General features: G+C 40.7%; 1 long non-coding RNA gene across 1 annotated transcript in view; it reads right to left on the bottom strand.

The window, feature by feature from the left end:
• The window catches only part of LOC101681171, a 76477-nt gene that overhangs the window by 12867 nt on the left and 46970 nt on the right, over positions 1-16640 (bottom strand). The window contains exon 2 of the long non-coding RNA XR_199881.3: positions 4436-4547. This is a non-coding gene — a long non-coding RNA (uncharacterized LOC101681171). The remainder of the gene's footprint in view (positions 1-4435; positions 4548-16640) is intronic.

Raw genomic sequence — 16640 nt, forward strand, 5'->3', positions numbered from 1 at the left:
ACACATATATTTATACTTTGTGTTTATTTATTTCTGTGAGTTACCACCAGTTCCACATCTGTTCCTACCCAGCTGATGAATGTGGGGCGAGGTTTACTAGGGAGCCAGGGACTAAAAAAAAAAAAAAATCCTCTCCAGCACCACTCAAATGTCTTCATACAGTTGTCTCCAACCCTGATCAGATGTTGTAATCACCTGGAGAGATTTAAAGATATCCGGATCCACCTCCAGAGATTCTGATTTAAATTGGTCTGGAGCAGAGCTGGGGTGTTAGGAATTTTAAGAGCTCCCCAAGTAACTACAATGTATATCCCAGATTATTTTTATTTGAAGCCCAGGTTGAGCGCCATTAGCTTTGAAATACCACTAGAGACAAGACCTAAAGATTGCTGACTATTTGCAACTTCTAAAACTCTGGAGTTGATTTTTTCCTCTATAGCTTATAGCTTTGGGACAACAGAGTCAAAGAATGTTAAATATAACACGATTGATAATAAAGTGTATGTGACTTGCCAGCTTCACTAAATGTGTTCTATGACATGTTAATTTAATTAATCATTTAAAAACTTTTTATCAAAGCATGCATGTGCATACTTCAAAAAGTCATGGAGTATTAGGTGCCCGGGTGGCTCAGTGGGTTAAGTCTCTGCCTTCGACTCAGGTCATGATCCCAGGGTCCTGGGATTGAGTCCCACATCAGGCTCTCTGCTCAGCAGGGAGCCTGCTTCCTCCTCTCTCTCTCTCTCTGCCTGCCTCTCTGCCTACTTGTGATCTCTCTCTGTCAAATAAATAAATAAATTCTTGAAAAAAAAAAAAGTCAAGGAGTATCATTGGGCTTATAATGGAAATCAATAGTTTCTCATCTTACTTTTGCCCCACGCCAGTACCATAACCCCAGAAACAATCAATGTTACCTCTTTTAACTGTATCTAAATAATACAGTTGCTCTGCTATAACTTGATTTTACAATTTGATGCCTTATCATTTGAAGTCCTATCCACACAACTCATTTCCCCCAACACATACACATACACACACCACCCTCTACAACCTTCCAAAACACTTAAACCACAATGTTAGTTAAATCAGTAGTTAATGCTTATATAATCACGACAGTAAATAACCTTGACATCTGGAATTTGTACTATGAAACTGTAATCGTCTCACAGAGAGGTCTATTTGTTCAATATTCCACATGCCTATCAGGAATTCCTCCCCCCAAATATCCAACAGAACTCTGAAACATTTTTAATAACAAAAATGTAGCGACAATTGAGCACTCACGTACCAGAAGCTATTTTTAAGAACGCCACATGATTCACGTAATCCTCCCGTCAACACGATGTGGTAGAACTATTATTATTTCTCTTCCGTGAAAAAAGAAAACTGAGTTAAGTAATTTGGCTACCTGGTAAGGGATGAAATGAAGCTGAAACCCAGACCCTCTGGCTTCCTAAGGCTAGGGTCTCCGCCCTCACACAGAGCAGGCCACCAAAAGACCAACCATCAAGCCTTGTTTTCCCCGCCTGGTTCTGCTTCCGTCTGGAGCGATTGCCCTCGCAAACCTGCACGGTTATAAACCTTGCCCTTCCTCTTATTGGTCTGTTTCCTGGACCCCACTTCAGACTCTTTCTTACGCTGGGCCCTCACTAAATAGAAGCCATTCTCTAGTAAATTCCTGATCAAAGGAAAAGGGAGGTGAAAATTTTGAGGCAAGCCTATCTAAATGTTTTTACTTGGCCTGCAAACTTTGTTAATAATCTGGCCTGTACATTGGTTTCTTCTTGCTGCGATAACGAATGAGCACAACCTTAATGGCTCACAACACACATGTAGTAAGTATCTTTCTGTTCTGGAGGTCAGAGGTCTGAAATAGATCCACAGGGCTGATTTCTTTGAACAGTTCCAGGGTACAATCCATTTTCTCATCTATTCCAGCTTCCAGAAAACATCTACGTCCTTTGGCTTGTGGTTCCCTCCCCACAGCTTCAGAGCCAGCCCTATCAAACCTTTTTCTCCCAGTGTCTCTGCTCCACCTCTACAACGTGTTACCCTGTGCTGCTCTGGAGAAGCTCGGGGCCAATCTGATGCCTGAACTTGTTGTGTATGTGGCCTGGGAAATTTTCAGGATCTGACTTTTCAAACCACAGTGAATGTGCTGGGGCAAGATTCTTTCCTTAATTATGAGTATTTGGGAGGCTTTTCATACTTTTCAGTTCTGGGAAATGTTGTAGAGATGTTATTTCCTTCCTAAACCCTCCACATTTTCTTTCATTCTACAACTCATTCTACAACTTTGAAATCAGTGCTCCTAAATGGACCCCCAATTTTCTATCGTTCTATTATTTCATGCCTCTAGGTGATTTCTTCAACTTTATCTTCTAAATCAACAACTATATCTTCTTTATCTTTATCTTCTAACTCATCAACTTTATCTTCTAAATCATCAACTGATTTTTTTTTGTTTCCACTGTTAATATTTTTACATTCTGAGAGTTCTGCCTGGTTCTCTTATGTTGTCTTACTCGTTGGTTCATTGTGGTTGTTGCTTTTGTTAAAACGACCCTATTTTGTTTTTATGGATATAGTGCTATATGTATCTAAGAATATGAATCACAGCTATGTTTGTTGTTTTGTGTGTTTCATTTTATTATCAAGTTCTCATTTGCTCCCTGCCTGGTTTCCTTATTCTCAGATTTACTTTTATTCACTTTGCTTGGTTTTTGTCACTGTCTTTCCTCTTTGGGGCTTTTCTCAATTGTGAGGTAATCCTTGGCTCAACAGAACTTCTAGGATGGAGGCACTGACAAGCTCAATGGAATTTCTGTGCACGAAGACCACCTAACAATTAAGTGAGCAGTACTCTCCTATGTCAGGGCCTGACCTTTTCACAGGGGGACGTCCAAATGTTAGTGTCTACCATCTTTTGTCTAGGGTCAGACAATTTATAGAGAAGAATGTTCCAATCCTCTACCTTGCCAAGACAGACACAGACACACACCTGGCTGCAAGCATTCTAGGAACCAGGAGGTCTGGGAGACAAACACGGGCAGCCATGGGTTCTAACATTTTAGTGAATGGACTTTCACTGCATTCCTCCTGTTATCTTTAAGATAAATTGCTCCTGTTCATTTCCATGCCAATTGTCCCCAAATCCACATTCTCATTGACTTGTTTTCTCTAGAAAAATCTATCTGAGGCAAGGGTTTAAAAGGCTTTGTGGGGATCCCACCACTGCCCCTCACACAGACCTTCATTCATTGCTCCTGATTTTACTTCATCCTTCATCTCTGCCTTCAGGTTCCTGATGCCTCAGTTCCCTTAGGCTCTCTATGGGCGCCTGCAAAGGGACTTCACTTGCTTACCCTTTCTGCCAATTCTTAATTTCAGAATATTCTGCTCTATTCAGATTTCTATGCTTCTATTGATATAAATGGAAAGTGTCCCATCTTTCAAAAATATTGTTTGATTACTTTTATCATCTTTCACATTATTTTTGCCCATATGGACTTAAAGCTTCTTATCCCCCTAAAAGCAAGATTTCCAAAGGTATAAACAGATGTTCAGTTTTCTGTGTTTAATAGAAAGACTCCAACATGTCAGTCCAGGCCTTGGCAGGGAACAGAAGACAAACAAGCTGGATGACTGAGGACAGTTGAATAAAGTGTCCAGACAGTTCCAATGATGACATAGAGCCCTTTTTACCCCCAAAGAATAATAAACAAACAGAGAGAGAAGTTACCAGAACCCAAAAGAGAGCTGTGTGGACACAGTTGTTGGACAAGAAATGTGACTTCTGCTAAATCATCAAAATGGCCATGGTTCTTTACTTCTTCCCATCACTGTGTCATTTCTAGTGTTGTAGTTGTTTTTACTAAAAGCCAGAGTCTACCTCCCCCACCCCTTGAATGTAAGCTGATCTCATGCAACATTAGCCAATGGAATGTAGTAGAAGTGAGGGCCAGGCAGCTCTAAGGGAAGAAGAGGCCTCAAGACACCCAGTGGGTTTCAGCTTGCTCTCTGAAGCCCTGTCCTGCTGCCATGAGAATGACCTTGAGCTGGCTTGATGGAGGATAGGACACAAATGTCCCCTCCTCCCCTTTGGTCCCAAATGACAGCCAGCCAACTGCCAGATTTTAAGTGAAAGCATGCCAGGCCAGCGGGTACCTAGCCAACCAACAAGTGGACACAGATTCAAAAATGACCTAGCCAAGCCAGGCCCTGGCCAGAGCCAGCCAATGGAACTCAGCACAATTTTTGAAACCACAGAATCATGACTAAATAAATGGTTGTTTAAATCACAAAGTTGGGAAAAACTTCTAAATACAACAACAGAAGCTTTTAATCAAGGGGAACAGCTAACATGTAGTAATAAGGTAGGAGGAAGTCATAAAAATAAGTGCCCTGACCCTCCTCTTCCTGTCTTTCCAATTACCTGTGAGTACCGTCTGTTCATCTAGCTGGAGAGGGACAGAATGCATTCATGCACTTCATGTGGGTCAGGCTCCCGGCAATCACAGCAAGATGAATAAAGTAACAGCATAGACCTGGAAGAACAAAATAGGAGAGATTCAACATACCTACTCATCTTTCAATTCATAGAACATCTGGAGATTTTTGTCAAATGTCTGCAGTAACACTGGAGGCTCCAAAAAGAATCCTAAAGCTAGATTTGGGAGCAAAGAATTTTAGCCAATTATAGTAGCAAATGGATGGGAGAGACTGTGTTTATTCCAAGTGTATTATTCCAGTACTACTTTCTGATATAGACCAGGCCAAGGATTCGTATTTTGTTCTGTCTTCTCAACACATAGTCATAATAATAAATTATAAATTATACACCCAAGCTAGGATCTGTTTAAAATATTATGTCAGGTCTCAATGAAACAAAAATCCAGCTAATCTTAACAAAATTCCAATAAACAGGATTGAAGTCATACTTAATGTTTAAAGGGAAAAAAGTATGACACTATTAATCATTTTGGATTGGGCATAGCTGCAAATCAAACCATTCTGAACACCTACAAACACAACAGGAGATCAAAGAGAAGAAGAGCAGCAATTCTAGGAACAGAGAAGTGACCACTTTCCAGAAGGTAGGACGTGCGGAGAAGTGAATCCAAGGCAAAATATTGGAAACTAGACCATGGGGGAGGGGCCAGCTCCCACAAGTGAGAGAGCAGCATAGGACACATTCGGAACTTTTAGAAGTCTGCTCCACTGAGGGACATCACTCCAGAGGCTAAGTGGGGGTGGAGCCTTCATGGGGACAATGTGGTCTCAGGACTCTCGGGGTCACAGAAAGACCAGGGGTGTCTGAGTACAACAGAGCTCCCATATTAGAGCAGGGAAGTCAGCTGCAGAGACGGAGCCAGGGAGTGAGCTCTCAGCTCGGGGTTACCTCAAACCGTGATCTAAGGCACAGTCAGGCCACTGCTCTTCAAGCAGAGACCCCACAAGTGGCAGTTCCAGGGAGACTCACCTTCCTCCGCTGGAGGGAGTGGTGTGGGAGTGCTGTAGGAATCTGCTGGCTTTGGAGACTCCAAACAGGGCCATGCGCCAGAGACAGAAATGCTCGGTCACAGACTAGGTGAGCACGGAGTGTGGCCAGAGACCAGGGAGACAGGAGTGATTGCCTGCTTTTCTCCAAGGGCCCACTGAGGAATGGAGCCCCGAGCTCTCGGCTCCTCCAGGCCAGAGATTGGGAGGCCACCATTTTCATTCTCCTCCTTCAGAGCTCTACCGCAGGCTCTGTTCCATAAAGCTTTTGTTCCCTTGAAAGCTCCTGAGAGAGAACCGAGCAGATTAAGATGACTTAGCCCGGCCCCTGGCAAGGGCAGTGCACTTCTGCCTCCGGCAAAGACATGTGAGAATCACTGCAATATTCCCCTCCCCCAGAAGATCAGCAAAAACATCCAGCCAAAACCAAGCTCACTGATCAAGGAGAACTACAGAACTCGAGGGCTAGGGGAAAGCAACACATAGAATTCATAGGGTTTTTTTCCCATGATTCTTAAGTCTTTCAAACTTAAATTTTTTCAATCTTCATTATTTTTTCTTTTTATCTTTCTTTAAAGTTTTCTCTTTCCTATTTTAACTTATTTTAAATATTTTATCAAAAAGTTTTTTTTAAGATTATTTATTTATTTATTTATTTGACAGACAGAGATCACAAGTAAGCAGAGAGGCAGGCAGAGAAAGAGGGGGCAAGCAGGCTCCCGGCTGAGCTGAGAGCAGGGCTTGATCCCAGGACCCTGGGATCATGACCTGAGCTGAAGGCAGAGGCTTTAACCCACTGAGCCACCCAGGCACCCCTTATCAAAAATTTTTTTTAAATATTTTTAAATTTTCATCATTATAGTCCCATTCTATATACCTTCATTGTATTTAACCTTATTTTTTGTATACATTTAAGTTTTTCCTTCTTTAAAATTCTGGAATACAGTTTCTTCTAACAGAACAAAATATACCCTAAGTCAAGTGTGTGGCTTTGTTCTACTCTCCAGCCTGATCACATTTTCTCCTTTTTTCTTCCTTTTTTCAACCAACTTCTTATCAACTCCTTTTTTTTAAATATGTTATTTATTCATTTGAGAGGGAGAGACAGAGAGAGCGTGAGCAACGGGAGCAGCAGAGGCAGAAGGAGAAGCAGACTCCCCGCTGAGCAGGGTGCCTAACATGGGGCTAGATCCCAGGACCCTGAGATCATGGCCCAAGCCAAAAGCAGACACTTAACCCTCTGAGCCACCCAGGTGCCCCTTATCAATTCATTTTTTTAAATTTTTAAATTTTCATCTTTAGAGTCATATTCTACCCCTTCGGCATGTTTACCCTTATTTTTGTATACATGTGTTTTTCTTTCTTTAAAATTTTGGGAGGCAATGTCTTTTAACAGGCCAAAATACACCCAAAATCAAGTGAGTGGCTCTGTTCTATTCACCAGCCTAATCATATTTTTTTTTCCTTTCTTCTCTGCCCAGTTTCAGGTCTCTTCTGATTTGACCCCAGAAAAATTTAGACCCCAGAAAAATATACACTAACCAAATCAGAAAAGACCCAATAATTTAGGCTGGTGCAGCCACTCTGGAAAACAGTATGGAGGTTCCTCAAAAAGTTGAAAAAAGAGCTTCCCTGTGACCCAGTAATTGTACTACTGGGTATTTATCCGAAAGATACAAATGTGGTGATCTGAAGGGGCACATGCAACCCAATGTTTATAGCAGCAATGTCCACAATAGCCAAACTATGGAAAGGACCTAAATGTCCATCAAAGATGAATGGATAAAGAAGATGTGGTGTACACACACATACACACACACACACACACACACACACACACACACACAATGGAATACTATGCAGCCATCAAAAGAAATAAAATCTTGCCATTTGCAATGACGTGGACGGAACTAGAGGATATTATACTAAGCAAAGTAAATTAATCAGAGAAAGACAATTATCATAGGGTCTCACTGATATAAGGAATTTGAGAAACAAGACAGAGGACCATAGGGGAAGGGAGAGAAAAATGAAATGAGATGAATCCAGAGAGGGAGACAAACCATAAGAGACTCTCGATCTCAGGAAACAAACTGATGCTTTTGGAGGGGAGGAGGATGCAAGGAATAGGGTGGCTGGGTGATGGACATTGGGGAGGGTATGTGTTACAGAGAGAAAAAATAAATTGAAAATGAAAAGGAACGAAAAACAGACAATAGGGAACAACCTGTAAGTAGTCTCTGCTTCGACTTTTATTAACTAATTATTCACCCAATACCCAACTTCGAAGGTCATGTTATAAAAGAGTCATAGTTTATTGATAGCCTTTGTACATGGATTCTACTGTGAAGTATTGGTTGATAATTCGGAACCTGTGAGCATCTTCAATTATCAAATATTTAATGTTTTGTATAACCCTGAATTTACTAAGGCAGGAAGATGGACAAGAATGCTTTGGTGTGGCTTTGTTTTGATAACCACAGCCCGACAGGGTCTTCTCTTCATTTCTTCTTTAAAGATTTTTTTATTTATTGACAGAGATCACAAGCAGGCAGAGAGGCGGGCAGAGAGAGAGGAGGAAGCAGGCTCCCCACTGAGCAGAGAGCCCGATGCGGGACTTGATTCCAGGACCCTGAGATCATGACCTGAGCTGAAGGCAGAGGCTTAACCCGCTGAGCCACCCAGGCGCTCCCCAGGGTCTTCTCTTTAATCCACTGCAAACATTCGAGAGAATTTAGCCTGGAAGTCATGAGATAATGGATTAAACTTTGTAGAAATGTATTTCTCTTCCACATAAAAGTCTAGCAGCATATAGTCCAGGATGTGAGGATGACTTCATATAGACACCAAGAGCCCAGGGTCCTTCTTTCTTTTTTTCTCTGCTGTCCTCATCCTGTGGCTTTTACCTCTGGTGCAAGACAATGACTTAAGATTCACTTGTCTTGCACATATTCCAGCTGGCAGGAAGTAAACAGGGTACCAGGACAGATGTATGGCCAGTGGAGGATGGTGGAGTGTGGTGGGTGTGGAGAGTGGGCAGAGGAACATAAAGAAATGAAGTAAGATTTAATTTATATCTATATATAAGACATTTGGTCTTCAAAATCATTAGGGAAAAGAAGTTAACATAATGTCAACGTCTACTCCTGGCCCCTTCTCTGGTCCTAATCTGGCTATCATTTACATCCTTTTATACGGATGCTGGACAGTATTCCATCTTCATGTTACTGAGGGGATAGAGAGACACAGATGTTCAATATTCCCTTTGGGCCCACAATCTTTCCCCCGTTACAGATGCTACCTTCCTTTCCATGTGATAAAATAAAGCTATTTGTAACTGGACACAGGGACCCAAGGAGTAATGACCATGTTATCCAGCCTTCCTTGTAGCCAGACGTGGGCACGTGAGAAAGTTTTGCTCTTTGTATGTAAAGAGAATCCAAAGCAGCACTTTGATAATACAAACAACTTCACGAGTATAAAAGAGTACTTATCCTCGGTGAATTAGAAACCTTTATCCAGCACTCCTGTGTCTTCGGGTGTAAATCATCATGGTATCTGAGCTTTTACACTTTATCTTTAAGGGGAGTGTCCGAACACTGGTGCATAAGAATCTTCTAGGTGCTTGTACAATGCGAAGCTTCCTTGCTTTCACCCCGGACCTACTGAACCAGAATTTTCCCAGGGGTTTTAGAAATCTGTATTTTCCTATGTAACTTTTATAAGTAACTCCAAGGGAGTTGATTTCCAACAGAGGGGGATAAGAAAGGGTAGGCAATGCATGCCCTGAGCTGCCACCAAGACGCTAGTAAGAAAAAAGAGATTTGTTGATCTTCGGATTTGTTTTCCTAGGACTGTAGAAACTTTTTTTTTTTTCTGTGTGTTAATTTCCAAGGAAAATTCTAGCAGCAGCTTGGAAGAACAAGTGCAAATATATTGCATTGCCCCTCAAGTGCCATTTGCCCTTTGCTAAAGCCTTGGTCTCCAGACCACACTTTCAGAAATACCACTTTAAAATAAAAGGATAGTCCTTTAACTTTATCTCACTGAAAACTCGCTGTGAGCAGTGTAGCCATCTACCCTGGCTTTCTGATTCCGTAATTTTCACAGAGAAGGCGGTGTGGGTGGTGGAGCTCGCGTTAGGGCTGTAATTTTAGAATTATTTATGAGCACAAAGAAGAGTCCTTAAGCAAATGGCTTAGAAAGAAAGTCAATGAAGTTCTTCACACCCCTTCCCTGCCATGCCAGGTGTCGTTACAGTGCAAGGAGCACCTGTCACAGCATGCCAACAGCCTCACCTGCTTCCTTGCCAGTTGTGTTTTCTCCTTCTGGGTGCAAAGAAAGCCATCTAACCTGGGGACTCTGGCTGGGGTGTTCAGCAAATAGCATTTTGCTTCACATCAAGTGATTTCTTCCTAAGGAATCCTCACGTTATAGAGATGGGAAGCAGTGAGAAAGATGTGGTTAATACTGCTTCCAATTCTTCGCATCTAACATGAATGTGGGTTTCTGCACCAGAATCCATCAAGAAGTTTAAGTCCCAGGGGCACTGGGTGGCTCAGTCAGTTAAGCGTCTGCCCTGGGCTCAGGTCATGATTCCAGGGTCCTGAGCAGGGAGTCTGGTGCTGCCCCTCCCCATCCCCTTCTCCCAGCTTACTGCTCTCACGCTCTCTCTCTTGCTCTCTTTCTCTCTCATTTAGGTCCCAAATGGGTACAACAGTGGTGGTGTCTTCTAATGTGTGCTATGCAGCTCTGCGTACAGGTGTGTGGTGTGTGTGTCTGTGTGTACATTTTAATTGCTTTTCATAAATCAAACATAATTAGGTGTATATTTATGCATAGCTTCCTCACCACTTTGCAGATCTGCAGGAAGTGTTTACTGCACGAAGATTCATTTTGTTTCATTGCAAACAGAAGCTATGTGTGTACGCAGAAAAAGTTCTTCGGAGGACGAGGTGGGTAACCCACAGACTGCTACTGAAGTCTCAGGACGCTCAATGACAGTACAAGTTGCTGTGCAATCCCAGCTTATAGAACTTCTTAGCTATGGAAAGTGCATTTTGCAAACACATTCATGTATGCACACACACACACATTAGAGAAAATGTTTTAAACACAGCTAAGTGTTGCTTTACAAACATAATTCTCATTGTGAATATTTTAAATTCACTGTCTCTTCCTATATTTTGGGAAAAGTCTATTTTTTCTGTGTTCTTGTAGCTTAAAAAGAAAAAAAGCAGAATATCATAGGACAGTCAATGGGCAATTTGATGTCAAAACAAGATTGTGTGCTTTTTAAGGTCCCTTTTTCCTTTGGGGCCCCAGCATGACACATTTAATTTGCAAAGAATTTCCAACAATATAGAGAAAAAAAAATAAAAAGAACCCTAGGAACAAATCCCTGGAATACCAACGTTTTTAGTAATCTGACTTTTAATTATGAGCCAATGCTTAGATATCCCATGTAGATTGTTTTAATCATCAGGTCTTAAACTCAGAAGTTAGCTTGTTTCTACCACCTGTGCTGTTTAGTACACCACCACCCACTGAGAACCATCGCTTCCTCTAATCATTTTCCTGTTCTCTACCCCCTGCCCTCATTCTCTCTGGATATGCACACACGCAACACACACATGCACACCCATACATCTTCTCCAGTTTCCCCGTTACACGTATTCTTTCACTTAATCTTGGAAATCTCTAACCACCTTTAGTTATACAATACGTGCACACAGGGTCCTAAATGATGGCGTAGGTTTTGGGCGTGCCTTATGGAAAGCAGTCTCATTTCCATATAGTCCCATTTTTTCTTTATTTCCATCTTTATTCACATATAACTGACATCTAACACTGTGTAAGCTTAAGGTATACAATGTGATGGTTTGATATACATATATATCACCAAATAATTACCATGATAAGCTCAGTCAGTATCTCCATCACCACACATAACTACCGTGTGTGTGTGTGTGTGTTGCGTGTGTGCATATCCAGAGAGAATGTATGAGGAAAAAATGAGAGCATGTATGAGAGAAAATATGAGAAGTATGTAATACAGTATTGCTAAACATAGTCACCATGCTGTATATTACATCCTCAAAACTTACTCATCTTATAATCGGAAGTTTGTGCCCTTTAACCAGTATCTCCCCATTTCTGGCACCCACAGGCCTTGGCAACCATCATTGTACTCTCTCCTACACAGTGATGTTTTAATGTATATGGGCATGGACAATTATAAGTCTACATGTTACTCTCAAACATCTGCACGGAAGATCTAAGATCCTAGACTGTTTCAGTTATCACTGTTGTCCAACCAACCTCCCCAAATTCGCTACTTTTAAAAGAAACATAACTTTATCTTTCACAATCCAAAAGTTGACCGGGTGGTTCTTTTGATGATCTCTGGTGACCGCTCATGTGATTACATTCAGCTGACAGGACAGCTAGCCACTGGGCCCCGCTGAAGCAGCTAGCATGTGGGCCTGGTTATCCCCAACAACACAGGGCAACATTCCAAGAGGAAAACCCCAGAACGCAAGTGCTTGACAAGGTCCTACTTGGGTCTCATTTGTGACATCACATTGGCCAAAGTAAGCCAGTGGCCAAGTCCAGAGTCCCTGTGGAAGAGGCCTATGTAGTGCTTGGATCCTGGAAAGTGGAACTCATTGGAAGTCATTATAATAACAATCTACCATGTGGCCCAGTGTCAAATAGTTGCCCAGAGATATTGGATAGTGTCCCTCCAAAGATGAGATGAGAATCTGAACCCAGACAATCTAAACACCTCCTTAAGGTGTGTTCTCTGAGGCACACTTCACCTTGAAGACAGGCTTACCAAATGAAATTCACTCCCAGGTTATTAACAACAATTGATAGCTTCTCTAACACAGGATACACATACTTCCTGCTGTGAACAAAAATGAGAAAGAGAGAACGAACAAGAGAAATGGGAAGAAGACAATTCAGAATAGATTTCTTTTCTCTGTTAGCTAACACTTCCTGTCCGTACGCCCCCTCCGAGACCCTGTGTCCGCCGCTGTGGCTGTCTGGATTGGTATTAGATTTGAAGGGGTCCAGCTCCACCTTTTCCTCTCTATCTGGCATCCTTATCCTACGGTGTCAACAAGTCGTTATTGGGGGACCTGGGTGGCTCAGTGAGTTAAGCCTCTGCCTTTGGCTCAGGTCATGATCCCAGAGTCCTGGGATCAAGCCCCACATCGGGCTCTCTGCTCAACAGGGAGCCTGACTTCCTCCTCTCTCTCTGCCTGCCTCTCTGAGTACCTTCCAAAGAAGCAAACTTTATGAACTGAACCAAACACCTTCATTTCTAAGCACATGTGGACATCCTTTATCAAATTTTTATTATCAACCCCAGGAGGGGAGGTTTTCCTTGGCTAGATTTTTGAGGTTGCCTCATTAACAGACCCCCTACCATGACCTTCTTTGTGAGCTCATTTGAAGCACTACTGTACCCTAATCTTCCATAAAAACCAAGACCTTCCAACCCAACATAGGATGAGACATGGGGAAGGACTGCTTGGAATGTATTTCAGATAAAAGTCACTTCCTGGAAACACCCTATGGGAGCAACACTTTCCCTTTTGCCAAATTTCAGATCCCAGGCACAAGCAGCTAGAGCCAGGAGCTTGGGCTGAAAGCCTATTTTAATAGATTGGGCCAACTAATCCTGTGACCAGATACTATCCACTGTTAATTAAGTATTAAATACAGTCAGACTCCCTCAGAGGCATAAACATCTGCTGTGGCATAAGATGAAATCTCTGTATTAATAAAAAACCAGACTGAATGGAAAATAATCAGGTGGCATGGATCACCAAGGATAATTTTGTTGGACATTAAAGGAACTAGAGTGAGTTCATATTTTAGCCCCAAAATACCAGGGTATGTTTATGGAGCCAACTCTACATAAAACCTTGAATTCGTATTTAATTTGCACTTAAACCATCCTAATGGTGAGAACTCGGGGTCCATCCTGTCAGCACATGCTTGTCCCAGCCATGCCAAAGTATACTCGCTAAAGACCTGAAATCTAGTATTGTAGTCCCACCTAGGCCCAGGAACAGTGAGCATCTTTGCTTTGAGCCTTCATTCTTTGTACTCACTTGCAAATCCATTCTAATCCGACTTCTGCCACTATCATTCTTTCTCGGCAGCTCTCCCTAAATGCATCAGTGGCTACATCCCAAATTCACAGATTATGTTTGGTCTTCATCTTATCTAACTTCTCTATTGACTATCTCTTTCTTCCTTGGTTTTATAATCTGTTTTTCAACTAATATACAATTTTTTATATTTCAGATTACATAATATCTCCACACCTACTTTTTCTAGTCTTCCCCTTGAGCTCCCTTTCTGCCCAACATGAAGCTAGCCAATAAAAAAGATCTGTAAATTACAAAATCCCAGCCCCACCATCAGAAAGCAAAGCATACAAGAATGAACTCGGGGTGGAGACACAATAGCTTAATGACCAGGGAGAAGGACAGATCGTGCTATGTTATTTTTTCTAGTAGTTATTTGGTAGGATGCTCATATGAAATGATCTGGGTCTGCAGTTCTCTTTGTGGGAAAGAAAACAGTAGATTTGAGATTTTGTATAACTATAAAATTATTTCTTCTTGTATCAGTTTTGACAAGTCACATTTTTAAAATATTATCTGCTTTATTCAGATAATATTAAAATATTATTAAAATATTCATTCATATGAAATTATTTATAATTTCTTTTTAAATATCTGTCAAAAATGTAGTAATGTCTTGATATTGATTTTTTATTTTTTCTCAACCTTCCCCAAAATATATAAATCTATTAATATTTTGAAGGAACCAATTTTTAAATTTGAATTTAAGGATACACTCATGTATATGATTTAACTAACTGTATTAATTTCTGCCCTTTTTATTTTATCCTACTTACTTTGGGCTAAATTTGTGAGTTTTTTCTAACTTCTTGACATAAACACATACATCATCGGTTTTTAGCCTTTCTTTTTTATTTCAATATGTGTGTTAAGACTATATATTTCCCTTTAATGTAATTTTAGCTCTACCTTGCACATTTTTATATCTCACATTTTATATCTCATATTTTCATACTCTTTGAATTAAAAATATTTTCTAATTTTTTTTAAGATTTTATTTATTGGGGCACCTGGGTGGCTCAGTTGGTTGGGCAACTGAGCTCAGGCTCAGGTCATGCTCTTGGAATCCCAGGATCAATTCCTGCACCAGGCTCCCAGCTCCACGGGGAGTCTGCTTCTCCCTCTGACCTTCTCCCCTCTCATGCTCTCTCTCACTCTCTCTCAAATGGATAAATAAAATCTCTTTTAAAAACTTTTTTTAAAGATTTTATTTATTTATTTGACAGAGACACAGCAAGAGAGGGAACCCAGGCATCAGAGTGGGACAGGAGAAGCAGGCTTCCCACTGAGCAGGGAGCCTGACTCAGGGCCTGATCCCAGCACCCTGGAATCATGACCTGAGCCAAAGGCTGACACTTAATGAGAGCCACCCAGGCACCCCAATATTGTCCAATTTTGATTGTGATTCTTGTTTGACCCAAGAATTCTTAGAAGTCTCTTTTATACTGTGAAAATATCTAAGGACTTTTCTGTTATATTTTATTATTAGTGTCTAATTTAATTTTTGTAAATAGTCCAAGTGCAATTGAAAAATAGAATAACAGAAAAAATGTTGCTGTGAAGTGTGTTACAAATGTAAATTATATCAGCTTATTAATAACTATTGAGTTCTAGAGTCTTACTGATATTTTGTCTTTTCATTGGTTTACCACTTGTTGGGGAAAGTATATTAAGATCTCTCATAATAATGAGTCTGCTTATTTACCCTTTTAGTTCTGTCTTTGTCATCTTAAAATATATCTTCTGACTAGTACAAATTTAGTATTATTATGTATTTCTAATGGACTGACCCTTTCATCTTTATAAAAGGCCCCCCCTTTTTAGCTAGTGATGTTTTTAGTCTTATTGTTGTATCCTAGAAGGTGATGTATCTTTTTTCTCCCACTTCTTTTATGACTTAATCTTCATCTCTTGTTTTCAGCAGTCTGAGTATGATACGTGAGTAGGTGTCATTTTCTTTGCATGTATCCTACTTGCATTTGTGGCTTGATGCCTGTAATTTCTGGAAAATTTGTGGTTGTTATCTCCTGAAAGATTGCTTTGTCCATTTTTTCTCTTCCTGGGACTTCAACTGCATGCATGTTAGAAGATTTTCACCTTGTCCCACATATTTTCTATGCCTTTTCGTGTATTTTCTTTCTATCTCTCTCTCTTGCTTTTCAGTTCAACCTTTTAGCCACCGCTTTTTAGGTGACAAATGCCTCAAAGAGGACAACGATGTCATGGGTGACTCACTTCTCTGGGCTTTCTCCCTATCTGAGATCTTATACTCACAAGTCCTCACTGTCTCAATTGCCCTCCACTACTTCAAACTTATTAATCTTCTCTTTTTTTTCAGAACTTTTTTTAGTTTTTCTTGGTAGAGGACTGATATGAAACAAGCTATTTTGTCATTGCTTGAAACAGGACTTCCACAGAATTAATACCTCAGGTTTTCATTAGTTTTCAGGTTTAAGTATTTTATTTTTTAATCAGTATTTATTTTATGATTTGTGAGTTATTTAGAAGACTTCTTTTCAATAATATAGGAATTAAACCCATATACATGTGATCAACCGACTTTTCAACCAGATTGCTGTGGAAAGGGAAAGAACAGTCTTTTTAAGAAATGATGTTAGGACAGCTGAATAACCATAGCAGTAGAATGAGGGTGTGCCTTACCTCACACCACATGAAGAAATTAACCCCATATGGATCAAAGACCTATATGTTAAGAGCTAAAACTATAAAACTCTTAAAAGGAAATTTAACCAGTGAATCATCATGACTTTAGATCTGGCAATGGATTCTTGGATGTGACAGCAAAAGCCCAAGCAACAAAAGAAAAAAATTGCTAAATAAGACTTCCAAATTAAAAACTTTTATGTATTGGGGCACCTGGGTGGCTGTCAGTTAAGCCTCCGACTCTTGCTTTTGGCTCAAGTCACGATCTCAGGGTTGGGGGATTGAACCCTACATTAGGCTCTGTGTTCAGTG

Source organism: Mustela putorius, unplaced genomic scaffold (genome assembly GCF_011764305.1).
Source record: "Mustela putorius furo isolate JIRA1106 unplaced genomic scaffold, ASM1176430v1.1 tig00003976_pilon_pilon_pilon, whole genome shotgun sequence".
In the NCBI taxonomy this organism is placed as follows: domain Eukaryota; kingdom Metazoa; phylum Chordata; class Mammalia; order Carnivora; family Mustelidae; genus Mustela; species Mustela putorius.